Here is a 14,477-nt window from a genome sequence, read left to right on the forward strand (position 1 = left end):
ACCCTGAGCCTCTGGAGAAGGGTGATGAGTACTTGTGCATATTCATAACCTGTCGCTCCTCTCTGCCCCTTCTAAGGTCACTGGACCTACTTCTTTCTCATGTCCATCTCTTTAGGTGAGGTTGTGCTTCCTTTCACTGTTTGCTTGCAGATTGCCCATTCACCATTTCTGGTAATAGAGAAATGTCCCACAAATGATGGGACAGGAGAAGAGTGTGGCAGCTGGGGTACACTGCTGTTGCTCTGGACCCTGTCTGAAGGGCACCTTGCTCGCAAGCACTCCATGGCACCTAAGGAGTTCGGCTTCTGTTGTGGGGAACAGAGCCACCTCTGAGTTGAACATAGTGACGTCTTAAGCTTTTATTCTGGATTTAGTGACTGTCGTAGGAAGAAGAAAGCTTTTTTACAGTTCCTGGTTTGGGTTAATTTTTACTTTTCTGCAAATAAAATTTGTGGGAAAGCAATTTCCAAAGTTTGTCAAGCGTTGTCAGCCTGGAACCTGGAGTTTAAAATGAGTGAGTACTGGATTGAGCAGAATTTGGCAGCTTTCCAGAGAAGTGAATGAGTTTTACAAGCAACCATTTCTATTTTCTGATGTGTGTCATGTTATTTATTTATTTTTGTTGCTGACACACTTAATATTTCAACACAATGGACTTAATAATAACGTAGGAAACTAAACACTGTCTTCTCAGAATTTTTTTTTTTTTTAATGCCTTTGCCTGCTTCAAAATAGAAAATATAACCAGGAAAATTTTTCAGAAAAAAGGGCAAGCTATGTGATTAGTGTAATTGCCAGTGAGGTGTTACACTATTCAAACATGCAGGCAAATAAGCAAGGTATGTGTTGAATCAATGATAGAATTAATCAGAAGATACAGATGTATACAATTGCAAGAAATTGGGACAATGATCTTTACATTGTAGCATGTCTGGGATACTGTATCTGCCACATTATACAATCCCTTAAAGATGCTCCCATATTTCTATTTTTGAAGGTTCCCATCAGGAAGATTTTGGGACCATTACTTTGAGAAATTTTATAAGTGGAGAATGGCCATACTGCATGAAATTGAAATTCCATCCAGATTATTAGTTCTATCTGAGAGCAGTCTAGGCAAGCATGGTGAATTGGAGCAAATACAGCCAGACGAAGTCTGGAAAAAAAGGCAGTGTCAACCCATTTTTAAGAAGGGTAGAACAGATGACCCAGAGAACTACTGACCTGTCAGCCTCACCTCTATGCCAAGGAAGATCCTTGGCTAATGGAAGAGAGGGAGGTGATCTGGGAGAACCAGCATGACTTTACCAAGGGCAGATCCTGCCTGACGAACATTGTCCCCTTTTATGATGGTGTAACTGTGTCAGTGGACAAAGGAATTGCTACTGATGTCATCTGGCTGAACATCAGTAAAGCCTTTTGCATGGTGCTCCATACCGTCCTTCTCTCCCAATTGGAAAGATATGGATTTGATGGCTGGACTATCCAATGGATGAGGAACTGGTTACGAGATCATACCCAGACAGTGGTTGTCAATGGCTCAATGTCCAGATGGAAATCGGTGACAAGAAGTGTCCCTCAGGAGTCAGTACTGGAACTGGTGCTCTTTAATGTCTTCATCAATGACATTGACAGTGGGATTGAGTGCACTCTCAGCAAGTTTGTGAAAGACACCAAGCTGTGTGGTGTGGTCAGTACAGCCAAGGGATAGGATGTCATCCAGAGGAACCTTAACAGGCTGAGCAGTGGACCCAGGCAAACCTCATGACGTTCAACAAATCCAAGTGCAAGGTCTTGCACCTGGGTCAAGATAACCCCCACTACCAGAACAAGCTGGGGGAGGTAAGGATGGCCAGCCAAAAAAAGACTTGGGAATACTGGCAGGTGGCAAGCTTAACAGGAGGCAGCAATGTGCCTGTGCAGCTCAGAAAGACAACCATATCCTGGGCTGAATCAGAAGAAGTGTGGTCAACAGGGCCAGGGAGGTGATCCTGCCACCCTGCTTTGTGCTGGGAAGACCTCACCTGCAGTACTGTGACCAGATGTGGAATCCTCAGTACAGAGAGATGTGGACCTGTTGGAGTGTGGTCAGAGGAGGACCACAAAAATGATCCCAGGGATAGAACACCTTTCCTATATGGACAGGCTGAAAGAGCTGGGGCTGTGCAGCTTGGGGAAGAAAAGGCAGCAGGGAGACCTCAGAGCAGCCTTTCAGTATCTAAAAGGCGGCTATAAGAAAGCAGTGGACAGACTCTTTAGCAGGGTCTGCAGTGGTAGGACAAGGGGAGATGTTTTCAAACTAGAAGAAGTGAGGTTGAGACTGGATATAAAGAAGTTTGTTACAGTAAGAGAGGTGAGGAACTAGCATGTTTCCCAGATATGTAGTGGATGCCCTGTTCTTGGAGACACTCAAGGTTAGGCTGAGGGCTCTGAGCACCTGATGTAGCTGCAGATGTCTCTATTCACTGCAGGGGAGTTGGACTAGATGACCTTTAAGGGTCCCTTCCAATTCAAAAGTTTCTATCTATGAAATATGTCCTGGTACTATCTTAACTGAATTTTCCACTGCAGTAATAAGCACTTCAAGTAATAACTTTAAGCACAGTGAAGCTCTTATCTCCATGGCTGCTCTGGTCACCCTTGGAACCATAAATATGTTACATGTAGAAAGGTTTTTTCTTTCTTTCTTTTTTTTTTTCTACCTAGTGTTTTTTCTTGTTTTTTTTTTTCTTATTGCTTAGTGTTTGCTTCATTACTTTTGTTTGTTTGTTTGTTTTAAGGAATAAACATGCCCACCTTCTTCTCTCTCATTCCTCTTTTAGACTTCTATTCTTTTCATCACTTATTCATTACTTTCCAAATCAAAAAGTTTTGTATATGCCAGAAATGTCCAGTATTGTCAGTCATCCTTCTGTTTGCCTTTTCCTTATTGGCTCAACTGCTGCTTTTTTTTTTTAACTGAGAGGAGTCAGAACTGCACAACGTGGTCAAGATACCAGCATAGCATAGGCTGATGCAGTGGCAAGATTTTATAAAGCTGCTGATTACTCTTGACTCTTGAAGTTGTTCTTGAAATTTTTTTTTGGCTCAGTTGAGTTTTCCAGCCTAAATAACTGTTCCTCCACTGTCATAATCTGGTGGAAAAACTACTGGCATAACACTGGTTTTGGTTACATAACAACCCTTAGCAAATCATTTCTCCGTGTACCTCCTCTTTCTCCTCAGTAAGATTTTAATGGTCTCTTGCTTCAAGCATTTGAATGTCAGTAGATGACTGAGTTTGTGGGCTGTGCTGTATTGCATTCTGGAGGTATTCCAAGCACTTGCACAGGGTAATACTACCTGCTGCTATGATTCTGTCTTCCTTAACCAACAGAAGGTTGCCTTATTAAAAATATTCTAAGCATATATATCTGCAGCCTTGTTCATTGAAGATACTCTTGCCAGTTGTATGTTCTGGATATGGGAGAAATACGAAATCTCTATCCTTAGGAAACCTTGCCTGTTGTGCCTGACTGCACCTCTGCATGGCAGCATACTTTGCTGCATCACCTGTGGTCCATTGTATTTATCTTGATTAAAATGAATTGATGAATTGTCAACCAGGCTCTCATTTCTGTGGTATGCTTATAAACACTGACTAGAAATTTGATTTTCTTGAGTGTGTATGAAAATGTAGTAACACTTAGAGAAAAAAATTAACATAATGAGTTTTCCTGGGGACCAATGCACACAGAACTATATTTCTGCTTATCTCTCCACTCCTGGGGGATATGTCTTGGTTATGCCTTGAAATGGGGAGCCCAGGGAGGTGGTCAAGTCACCATCCCTGGGAGCATTTAAGACTCATACGGATACAGTACTTTAGGGCTTGGGCTTGATGATCTTAAGAGTCTTTTACAGCCTAAATATCTTTATGATTCTAAACAGGATTAACTAGAAAATTGTCTAAGGCTGCTATATAATTAGTTTTCTAGAAAACTCCGCACTGGCAGATGAAGAAGTATGAGGGACTTAATAATTGGGTGATTTACCTTTTGAGGATTTGGGAAACCTCAAGCTTATGTTCAGATGTAAGACTTTCTGATTTAGTAGATTTTTTGACAAAATGTCTTTAATTGTTTCAGCTAAGTACTTCCTTCACCAAATAAAGAATGAGAACAATGCATGCAGCCATGGTTGAAAAAACATGTGAAAAACTGCAAATTTCTCTCCCATTAATTCCTCAGTAGACTGAATATTTTCCAAACATATTTCTTTTTCATAGCTAAAATCATCCAAAATCACCTAAATCATATAAAAAGGCATGTTGAGCAACCACAATATAATGACATCTGTGAAATATACAGTGGTGAAAATTTGACTCATTGCTCCATTTTTCTTGTCTCCATTAATTTAGGAAAAAAAGTATTTCATTTTGTGGTGCTTACTCTATAAACATTGCTCGTTCGTGGTCCTTGGTGAATGCATCTACCTAAGACAGGTTTTTGGCTTTTCAGCCTTAGGCTGAAATTCTGTAACTTACAGTGAAAATGCTACATCCCTCTTCCTAGTTGATTATAGCATGTAGTTATTTAATCATTTAGTATTATTTGTAATTCTGTTGGAACTAGATCCACTTCTAACCTATTATGCAAAACTGAAGTATAAAAAAAGTGCTCAGGTGGTGCTTGATGAGGGGAAATTTCTCACTTACAAGGACCTTGAGAGTGAGACTTCATCTTTCCCTGTGCCCATCCTTTCCATGCTGTCTCATTTTTAACACCTCATTAGTCTTATATGACTAATTGCTCCTACTTCTCTTTCATATCTGTTTCCTAAAGAAGGTGATAACTGGTAGCATCTTCATGTCTGGACATCTTTATTTGTCCACCTCCCAGTTCGTAACCATTAGGATGCTAACAAATCCTTATTTGAAGACTAACCCATATTTTATGAATTATTGTGTACACTTGCAGATGCATTCAAACATATGTTGGTTCCTATTTCATTGCATAATGATGACATGTGTGTGTTGGCATTGTATGTTATGACACTCAATTCATGGAGAAACATTTACTGAAAAAACATACACAGCAGACAACCTGTCACGGAAGCGATCATCATCTTTTAGACAGGTCCAAAAATTACCCCAAACCGTTAAGAGCACAAATTCAATTGCTTCTCTATATTATTGGTCCTGGCATTTTCTGTTATATAGCCTAAGACAATTTATTCATAAGTATTATATCCTGGAACACAATTCTACCTTGAAATCTGTGTTTCTGTAGATATATATACTTCTGAAATACTTTTAGGGGTGAACAGTTGGTGGTAGCAGGAATAACAATGGTAGGAATGTTCAAAAACGAGCCCCTTGCTGCTAAGCACATTATGGTACCCTGTCTAGCTGAAGTTATGGAAAACATTTAAAAAGAAGAATGATTTAATATACTAATTGAAAGAAAGAAATGACTCCTTCAGAGCAAGTTAACCAAATTTACAATAATATACATTAGATTAAATTAATCATGCATAAAAATCTTGTGGTGCAGCCGTATTTTAGCAGGGTCACCAGTCACTATAGAATACACTAAAGATACAGAAGTTACAGCCAAGAATCCAATTACCATTCACATGTACCTCACATTGCTTGTTCTGGCCATATTCAGAGGGCCTGTGATTTTTCCCTATTTAAATACCGTCTACATTGTTTAAAATAGAGGTTTACAATGCGTGGTATTTCATAAACTGATTTTTTTCTTCCTTCTGAAATATTTTGATCATCTTCAAGATAGAAAACTGTGGCTAATCAGGCCAAACATCCAAGAGACAAAACATGTTTTGTTGTAATAAAGTCTTCTGGAGTTTAGAGGGTCTGATCCAGCTACTACTGACGTCATAGCAAAGTAACAAACGCACAGATCAAAAAGTGTAGGATTGGCCATTTCCTGTTATTTTTGAAAGTGGTGGTGTACACTGACTTTCATGGAGACTTTTGCTCATTACGTCATCAGGTGGTTTTCGACCATCTAGTTCATGTCTTCCATAGAAGTATGATTGTTTTAATTACTTCCTCAAAGAAAAGTGAAGATTAATCACAGTAAGGAGACTAACATGAAAAAAAAAAAAAAAAAAAGGCCATGAATGAATCTAAATCTAAATTTCAGAAAGCATAAGAAATATCTGCAAATGAGCAGCTTCCATTTCACTCCGTCTGCAGATTTGCTCTGAAAGCTCTATTGTGGGAGGGAAATATGTAGCCAAGCAATACTACCAATTGCAGTTCATGCTTTCATGCTGATTTCCCCTAGTTATTTCCGTTGCAGTCTCTCTTTCCAGTGTTTCATGCTCTGTTCATTAGGTTTTTTCCCCAAGTTGTTTCTCAGCAACCATGTCTTGTATTTATAGTGATTTTTTCCTTTGTAATTCCTTATTCATTTGTCAAAGGATTTCTGAGGAATTAAAGTGTCAATGTTACATAGAAAAGTTCATCAAATAGAAATAGATACAGCATCTTTGGTTCCATTTGGTGTAACAGTGGCTATGACTTTAAAAAATTGAGTGAAGAACACCAGTGACTGGTGTTTTTCCAAGATGCTAAGGGTAAAAAGGCAGTAGTTCAATTGCTTTGTTCCACAATATCCATACTTTAAAGCTTGTGAAATGTCAGAATAGACAATATTTTTCAAGCATCTTTTTCAGAGAGCAAAAGATGTTCTACAAGATGTAGCACTATAATTATGAAATGCTCTGTCCTAAAGTGAAGCATGGATCATTGCAATGACCTGTAACATAAATTGTTCTGAATTCCTTCTGGGAGTAAGTAAGGCTTTCCTAACTGCGTGTGGGCATGAGTGGACTATTCTCTATTGTTCACTGTCAGTATAGAATGTCTTCAGGTCGCTACTACTAGTATCAGAATACAAAAGCCAGAAAAATCTGCCAGTTGTTGAGCCCATGCTGCAGATCTCAACCTTTTTGGTGAACTGAGCATATGTACTTCAGTATGACCTCTTGGTAGCCAGCCATAAGCTACTGGCTTGAGGTTTTAAGTTAAAAATAATGCTTTTTCAACCACTGGTTCATTTCATATCCTGAACAGGACAGATTGTCTCTCCTTTCTGGAAATCACTGGATTATATGAAGTAGAGCTTTGTTTCACTCTGTTGCACATGAAAAAGTGGAAAAATTTATGTTTGTCATTGGTTGTGATTAAGTGATTCCCCTGCAGAGCATGGACTCATTGGAGGAGCTACCTAAAGCCAATGATTTCCAGTGCCCAGCATGAGCTGAGTTCCAGAGGTTAAGCTCTACAGGCTGTGTTGAATATTGCTTCCACCAGCTGTGCTGATACTTAATGGAAGCAGGGAGAAGAGTTGAGGGAGAGAAAACACTAACATTAACATTTTCTTCCTTGTCCACTGCTGGTGTCAGAGTTTGTATAACAAAGAGAGACTGATATATCACATGAAAGAGAAAGTAGATTTTGAATTTTGAGTCAGCGCTCTCACTGGAGGTGGCAGAAGCAGGGCTACAGTTTTTATCATGTGCTTCTTCTGAATCATCCACTGCCTGCAATTTGTGGTTTCTGCAGTAGCAAAAGAAATAATCAAAGTGTCTAAGGCAAGTTACAGGATGACTTTAACCTGTATTTGAATTTTTAGAACTATGTCCCCGTGCAGTTCTTTGATAACCTGAGGTGATCAAAAAACCAAAACAACTGCATTTTTTGCTTTCAGAGACTGGCCTTTGTCCACATTTGTCCATGCAACTGGAGCAACCCAAGTAAGATTTCCTCTCAAGCTGATGTATATGTAGTTTTGAGAACTCTGTCCTTTACAATACTTCTGAGGGACTTTGACTTTCTTGTACAGCTTAGACATGGGAAGCAGAGTTGGTAGGAAAATATAAGTACTCTTATGGACTCAAAATGCAGTATCTGACACTTCTTTTCAATGCAGTTGTGGTTAATTTGAAATGGCTCACACCTTCCACACAGAAATGCTGTGGATTTAATAATCTTTCATTAGTTGTGCGGTTAATCTTGGCTGGATCACAAGCTGACTTGTTTTCTATTGTGAAGTTAATGGAAGCTTTCACCTCTAGACCATCAGCAATTGAGAAACAACTGAGCTCTTAGAAGGTGAATGCTCTTTGATGCCAGGGCTGCTACCAAAACTGCAACTATCTTTGGTAATGATTTTCAGTGCTCCTCTTAGCCAACACTGTTGACACTGATATTAACACCGAGGTCACCTGCTGTAAGATCACCACACCAGGACTGATACTGATGCTTATATTAACACTGATACTGTTCAGCATAGCAATTACCTGTCTGACTATCAACAGATGTTTTAGAACTTGTTTTGTGACTCTGTTTCTCAAGCCAGACAGTGGATCATCAATCACATTTGTGTCTTGTAATTTCTCACAAGGAATACAGACAACATGGGCATCTTTGTATCATGTTGGCAGCTGCCTTTGAAAGAAAATTAGTGTATGAGTCTGACCAGTGATGCACAGTTCTGAGGCTCGGGAGGTTGCTTGACTGCAGGCATGGTTTAGAGTTTGTACAAAATATTTCTCCTTTGTGTTTATCAATATATTGTGTTTATTCCTTTTTTTTCTTATACCTTTAAGCAGTTATCTAGTGACACTTGATACAAATGCAAAAATTGAGAAAATTGTCCTAGTTTCCTAGTAAGATTTTCAAAAGATGTCTGATGAATGAGTAAGTTCTCACTTGGAAAAAAAGTAGGATCATAGGATCTCAATTGCAGATGAGGAGTGAGCTCATTTCACTTTTTAAAGTACATTTTCTAATAGAAATCTCTCTTTTAGAAAAAAGTCTAGTGCAACTTACATAACTGAATATGTGAGAAGACATAAAATTGTAACATTTACATTCTTTAGGAAGAAACTTTCTCTGAGGTGTATGTGATACTTGAATACGAGTGACAGAATTTTTGTTAGATAGTCATTGAAAATTAAACAGTTCAAATTCCTACTTGACAACATCAAATTAATTGTGATAAACAGAAATATTTAAAGTGTTTGAGAGTTTTACAGTATGATAATCCTCATATCAAAGCACTTTAATAATATTCAATGCACAAAACTATCAGTTTAACTTAAATTTAAATCCAAAGATTCACTTTGGTTTTGCTTTTGCGAGGCATCTAGTTGTTTTGTCACAAATGTCACTTTCTTCAAGAAGGAAAAGAGTGAAGATATTGCAGTACAGACATTATATTATAAGTGTTTTGCAAATAGCAAGACTGAATATTAGTGCCAATAGAAAGAAAGAAAGAGAGAAAGGGAGAAAGGAAGAAAATGAGAATTTGACTATCAGGAAATGAAACAACTTTTATATTTTATTTCTTGAATGAAAGCATGGAAATTACTCTGACTGCTTCCAGATGGAGAATTCAGTGTAGTGCAAGCTGAATAGAGGGCTAACTGTTAAAAATGTTACAAGTTAATAAGTCTTTTACACTTAAATAAAGCTTTGTGTGATAGTTAACTGAAGTCCCCAAAATGAATACAAAGCCGATCATTTACAATGAAAGAAGTGGCAAGTGGCATTTGGGATTTTTGTTGTATTTGCAGCTAACCAGGCAGCTAGCTGAACCATTTCTGATAAAAAAAAGTTTCCTGAAAACCTTTGCCTTTAATTGTAAATGAGGTTTACATGAAGGTTTGAACTGATTTTTAGATACATGCTTTCTGGAAATCATTGAAAGAAATGAAAAGGGCAAGGATGTCTGCATCATAGGGCTCTCCCTGTTGCTTTCTGACATTCATTACAACCTATCAAAGTATGACAGAAATAGATTTGTGATTGACCTTGGCAAAAATGTTTAGCTGAGGAATGTGTGAGAGTTTCCAATGAATGGAACATGGTTTAGACTTGATATTGAATTGGAAGATGAGGAAATTTATTGTCACGTTGGAGGGAACTGTGGCATTTGACAACTAGCTGCAAAAGATAGCTCACTTTCTGTGTATGTGAATAAAACAGAATACTGATTAGAATTGCCACTGGAAAAAGAAAAGATTCAGAGAAATGAAGATAGGTGAACTGCTTCTCAGCACAAATGTAGAAGGAACTGGAGAAATGTATGTGGTAGCGCGTAGGAAAGAAAGAAAAAGAAGTATCTAAAGGATAAAGTGATACAACTACTTAAAACGCTAATCCCTAGGGATTCTGCATTTATACTTGCACATATGAACGTAATGGCTACTTAGTATTTTAGATTAAGCCCAATCTTCAAATAAAATAAAATTAAAAAAAAAACAGTTCAAAAAGTTTTTTTTTTTTAATCAGTGGAGCTGGGTTTGTTTGTTTGTTTTGTGTGTGTGTGTGTGTCCTCATTCCTACAACAAGACAGAGTAGGGGAAGAAAGGAAGGAGAGTGGAATAAAACAACTCCATAATAATTTTTTTCCTTGAGTATTCTGCTTGCTACAGCTTAGTTTTGATTCCTCAAGTTCCTCATTAAATGTTTCTGGTAACAAATGGTAAGACAAGTCAAATACATATCAGGAAGACTGTTGGAAACATCTTATTTGTGGTAGGAAGAAAGGCCAAGAAGGACCCTAAAGCGAGGCTGTCAGAAAGTGAGGTAAAAAGTAAATCTAAGTATCATATGTACTGGGGCTTGTTAGAAATGTGCTGTTTTGAGGGAGGGAAGATCAACTTCTCAAGAAGATTTTCCAAGTTTCTTGCTCAATAAAACAATTTCTGTGCCACCTGTAAAGTTTGAAGGTGTGGGATGCAGTGCAGAGCGTAGAAGCTATAAAGCAAGTAATGTCAGAACAGCTCTAGTAACAAAGTCTTTGAACAAGAAGCTGTAATGGGGATGGTTGTTATTTTTTTCTGTAATAAATAAACTTTGTCTCTATGTTAAGATGTATTGGTGTTACCTATCTCCCTTGCCTGCATTAGAGAATGTGAGTAAAGATTTGAGAAAAAAATGGGGTTCTTTTCAAATTTCTATTTAAGAATTGCACAATAAATATCTGTTTGTTCACCTGTTCAAAATATTTGCTAATCATAGTTTTAACTCACAGACTTAAAATATGCAAATTCTTTTTTTTTTTTTTTTTCCACAGAGCCACACACTGAGCTTTTTGCTTGCTATTTCAAGTAAAAAAGTTACAGTGCAATTATAGCTTCTTCTGGCTTTGTAGGAGAAAAGGTTATCATCTGTACATCAGCTAAGTGACAGTATTTCTCACTCTGCCAAAAAATCAGTGCCCTTTTTGAATGAGAACGAAGTATCATGCGGATGGATCCTCTGGGGAAAAAACAAAGCATATGGTGGCATGAAGTGAATGTTTTTGAAAGACAGCAATTCAGTTCTTTCCTGCTTTATCAATCTGTAGGTTTGTGACAAAGGAATATACAATTTATTACTTATAATTAGTCAAATAAAAACCATTGGCAAATTCAAGACTTGACCTTTGCTCAAGTAGCAAGGTTGTTGTACCAGGATGCTAGATACAGAATGAAAATATTATTAGCCTTTTTTTTTTTTTCCCCATAGGAGGATTAATTTTTTCAGTTAAGTGCAATGAAAAATGTGCTGTTTCTGTATAGCCAATTATTTGTTAGAATATCTGTTTTCAATACCTGATTTATATTTGTAAACATCAGTTTCATGAGTGATAATCAGAGGTACAGAAAAGTACCTTGTAAATTTCAATAATCTGCAAAGTTATGTACATGCTAGTAATGGCTTTTATGTTACATCATTGTACAGCTTCTCACAGTATGTAGACATGAATATATTATATATGAATAAGTAGCAAGAAGATCATGTAATGATGTGATCTATGTTCCATAGAAGTAAAAAGCAAAATTCCATAGATTTCAACCAGAGGCAGAAGATAAAAGGTATAGAGAAAGATCATTAAACCTGGGGAACATCATGTAGGAGAGTGTAAGATACATGCATATCTGTATTTGGCAAGTGAGGCAGCAGTTAAGTATCCAAAAAGTGAGAAAGCCAATTAAGGAAAAAGAAATCAGGTTTCTTGAAAAGGCTGCCTTCAGTTCTTCTATTAAGAACTGAAGTAGTACTGCCTCCTTACACAAGCATACACTCTCTTCAGTTCTAAAGAAAAGCCATTTATATGACACTGAGGAGCCGAATGTCAGTGGAGAGAATCAGAGCACCCCACACCTGAAGAGATCTATGGCTGAGGGAGCTAAGCCATGGGCTGCAGGACAAGGCAGAACATTGAGATGCAATACTTCTCCCTACCTATAAATCATTTATAGCCCAGAGAAGCAAAGAAGTCATTTCAGTAATTTCAGCAGGTTTTGAAAGAGGTCACCTTTTGTAACTCAGCCCTATTTACTCCAAATATAATTTAATTCAGGTCAAGGAGCTGGGTAATACTATTACTAGTGATTTACCATATCACTCTTTTGATGTCCATGCTGCTATTGCTTCAGCCAGGAGGATCAATAATGCTCACAGACAATGAAAATTTCTCTAAATCCTACATTTATCTTCTTCTCCTACTGAATACTCATCACCAATCTTATCTGAAAAATTACCTGTATCATGACATGGTTTAATTTTATTTTATTTTATTATTTTATTTTATTTTATTTTATTTTAATTTATTCAGAAAGCAGCTAAATCTACAGCAGTTGTAGCAGCACGCTTCTATGGCCTCCAGCTTCAAGATTTGTTTATGTTAGACAGAATAACTATTCAGATGTTTTTCATTTTTAATGCAACTCTTTTATTACTTGTAATGAACAACCATAGTAATTACATTAGGATAGATGGGAAACTAATGTCTGAGTTAACCATAAAAAAGGATTATTTGCAGTAGTTAGGTGAGAGCTTATTCTTGTGTGTTTGTGAAGTTCCTGATACATTCGGATGCTTTTGCAATCAATAATAAAACACTGCAGTCTGCAAACACAAAGACTGCTCTTTTCTAAGTTTGGCCCTTCTTTATTTGTAATTGAAATGACATCTGCTGAAATGCATCCAGTTTGTTAATAGAAGAGCTTCTAAATGAGGTTTCTGATGCTAATGCAATGGGGGGAAATTGGAAAGGAAAAAGAGATGTAGGAAAGGATGTATGAGTGATGTAAAGAACAATTTGCTACCTAGCTTAAGGCTGGAATGATTGTATAAGCACCAACAGAAAGGCTGGCTGGAAGAAGCCGGTTTTAGGCTATACCTGTTAGGGTACAGATCAGGGAAAAGTGCTGAGAAAATTGAATTTTGGGAACAGAATATGTCTAATGAGCATTTCTCCTCCAGAACAAGGCTTAGAAAGTCAGTGTGGGAACCTGTTTTGAGTACACTGGACTCAAGAGGAAAATGCACCAAGGACTGGTGGCAGGGCCCTTTCACACTGGGCTAATGAAGAGAATCTTAATTCTTTGCTGTGGAGGTATTATCGTAAAAGATCTTTGTAGCAATTTGGAGGATAGAATTCTGCAATAAAGAATTGGAAACATCTCTCCACTAATTAACGCTTAAGTATTTTTTCAAATGCAACACAAAATATGTTTGCCATTGTTGAGAACATTCATATCACTGAGAGCCACCTGGTGATGAACTCTTTCATCTTGATTGTTTCTTAGCACACCAACAACCTAATACCTAATAGATGCCTTTTGCTAGGCTTCCCTCAGTGCTGTTTTATATTTCCCTGGCACAGGCACCAAGGGCAAAGAACACCCCTTCTGCAGCAAAGCTGATTTTGCAGCTCTCCCCCAGGCAATGCTGTCTCTTTAAGAAACACCTATCACTACAGGGAGAGAGATGCATATCTGGAAATATTCTCTAAAATTACTGCCCATGCGGGATCCTTTTTTATAATTTATGATGTGACTGATGAAAAACAAACTCTTGTTATTAAATGTATTGTTATATGGTACTGGGTAAGGTGTACTAGGCAATGTGAAAAAGGCTGTAAGACAAATCAACGCAGTTTTCCACCTATGCTCTCCACTATTCTCTACATTTGAACAACAGTGGCACTTTCTTGAGCACTGTTGCAGCCATTTAGCTGAAGTGCATTTTTGTAGCCCATGCAGCCTCACCTAAGTAAGCTACCAGCTAGCTGGACTGCCTTCTGAGCAGACAGATGGGATTTTGCAAAGTTTGAGTGGTTTCAGTGCTGAACAGCCCCCTGGGCCAGCTATCCCCAGGAGTCTCTTGGGATTTCGGTGAGCTCCTTAGCCAAAAGCTTGGAAAATGTTATTGCTGTCACATGAGGGCCAGGCAGCTGAACGCCAAGAGTGGGTAAACTACCTGCATTGCCTCATCCATGCTGGGCTCCATCAGCAACAGGACCCACCGAGGCAGCAGCAGGTGAGACCCGACCACCGCCGTAAGCTCTTTTATTTCTCTGTCAGCCTGATATGGATGCGCCAGGAGGCTGAGCAGGCACTTCCAGCTCCCACCCGGGGCAGCCGGAGCCTTTGGGGCAGAGGGGACCAGCGCCCGTCTCAGACCA

Source organism: Meleagris gallopavo, chromosome 4, assembly GCF_000146605.3.
Source record: "Meleagris gallopavo isolate NT-WF06-2002-E0010 breed Aviagen turkey brand Nicholas breeding stock chromosome 4, Turkey_5.1, whole genome shotgun sequence".
Lineage (NCBI taxonomy): Eukaryota > Metazoa > Chordata > Aves > Galliformes > Phasianidae > Meleagris > Meleagris gallopavo.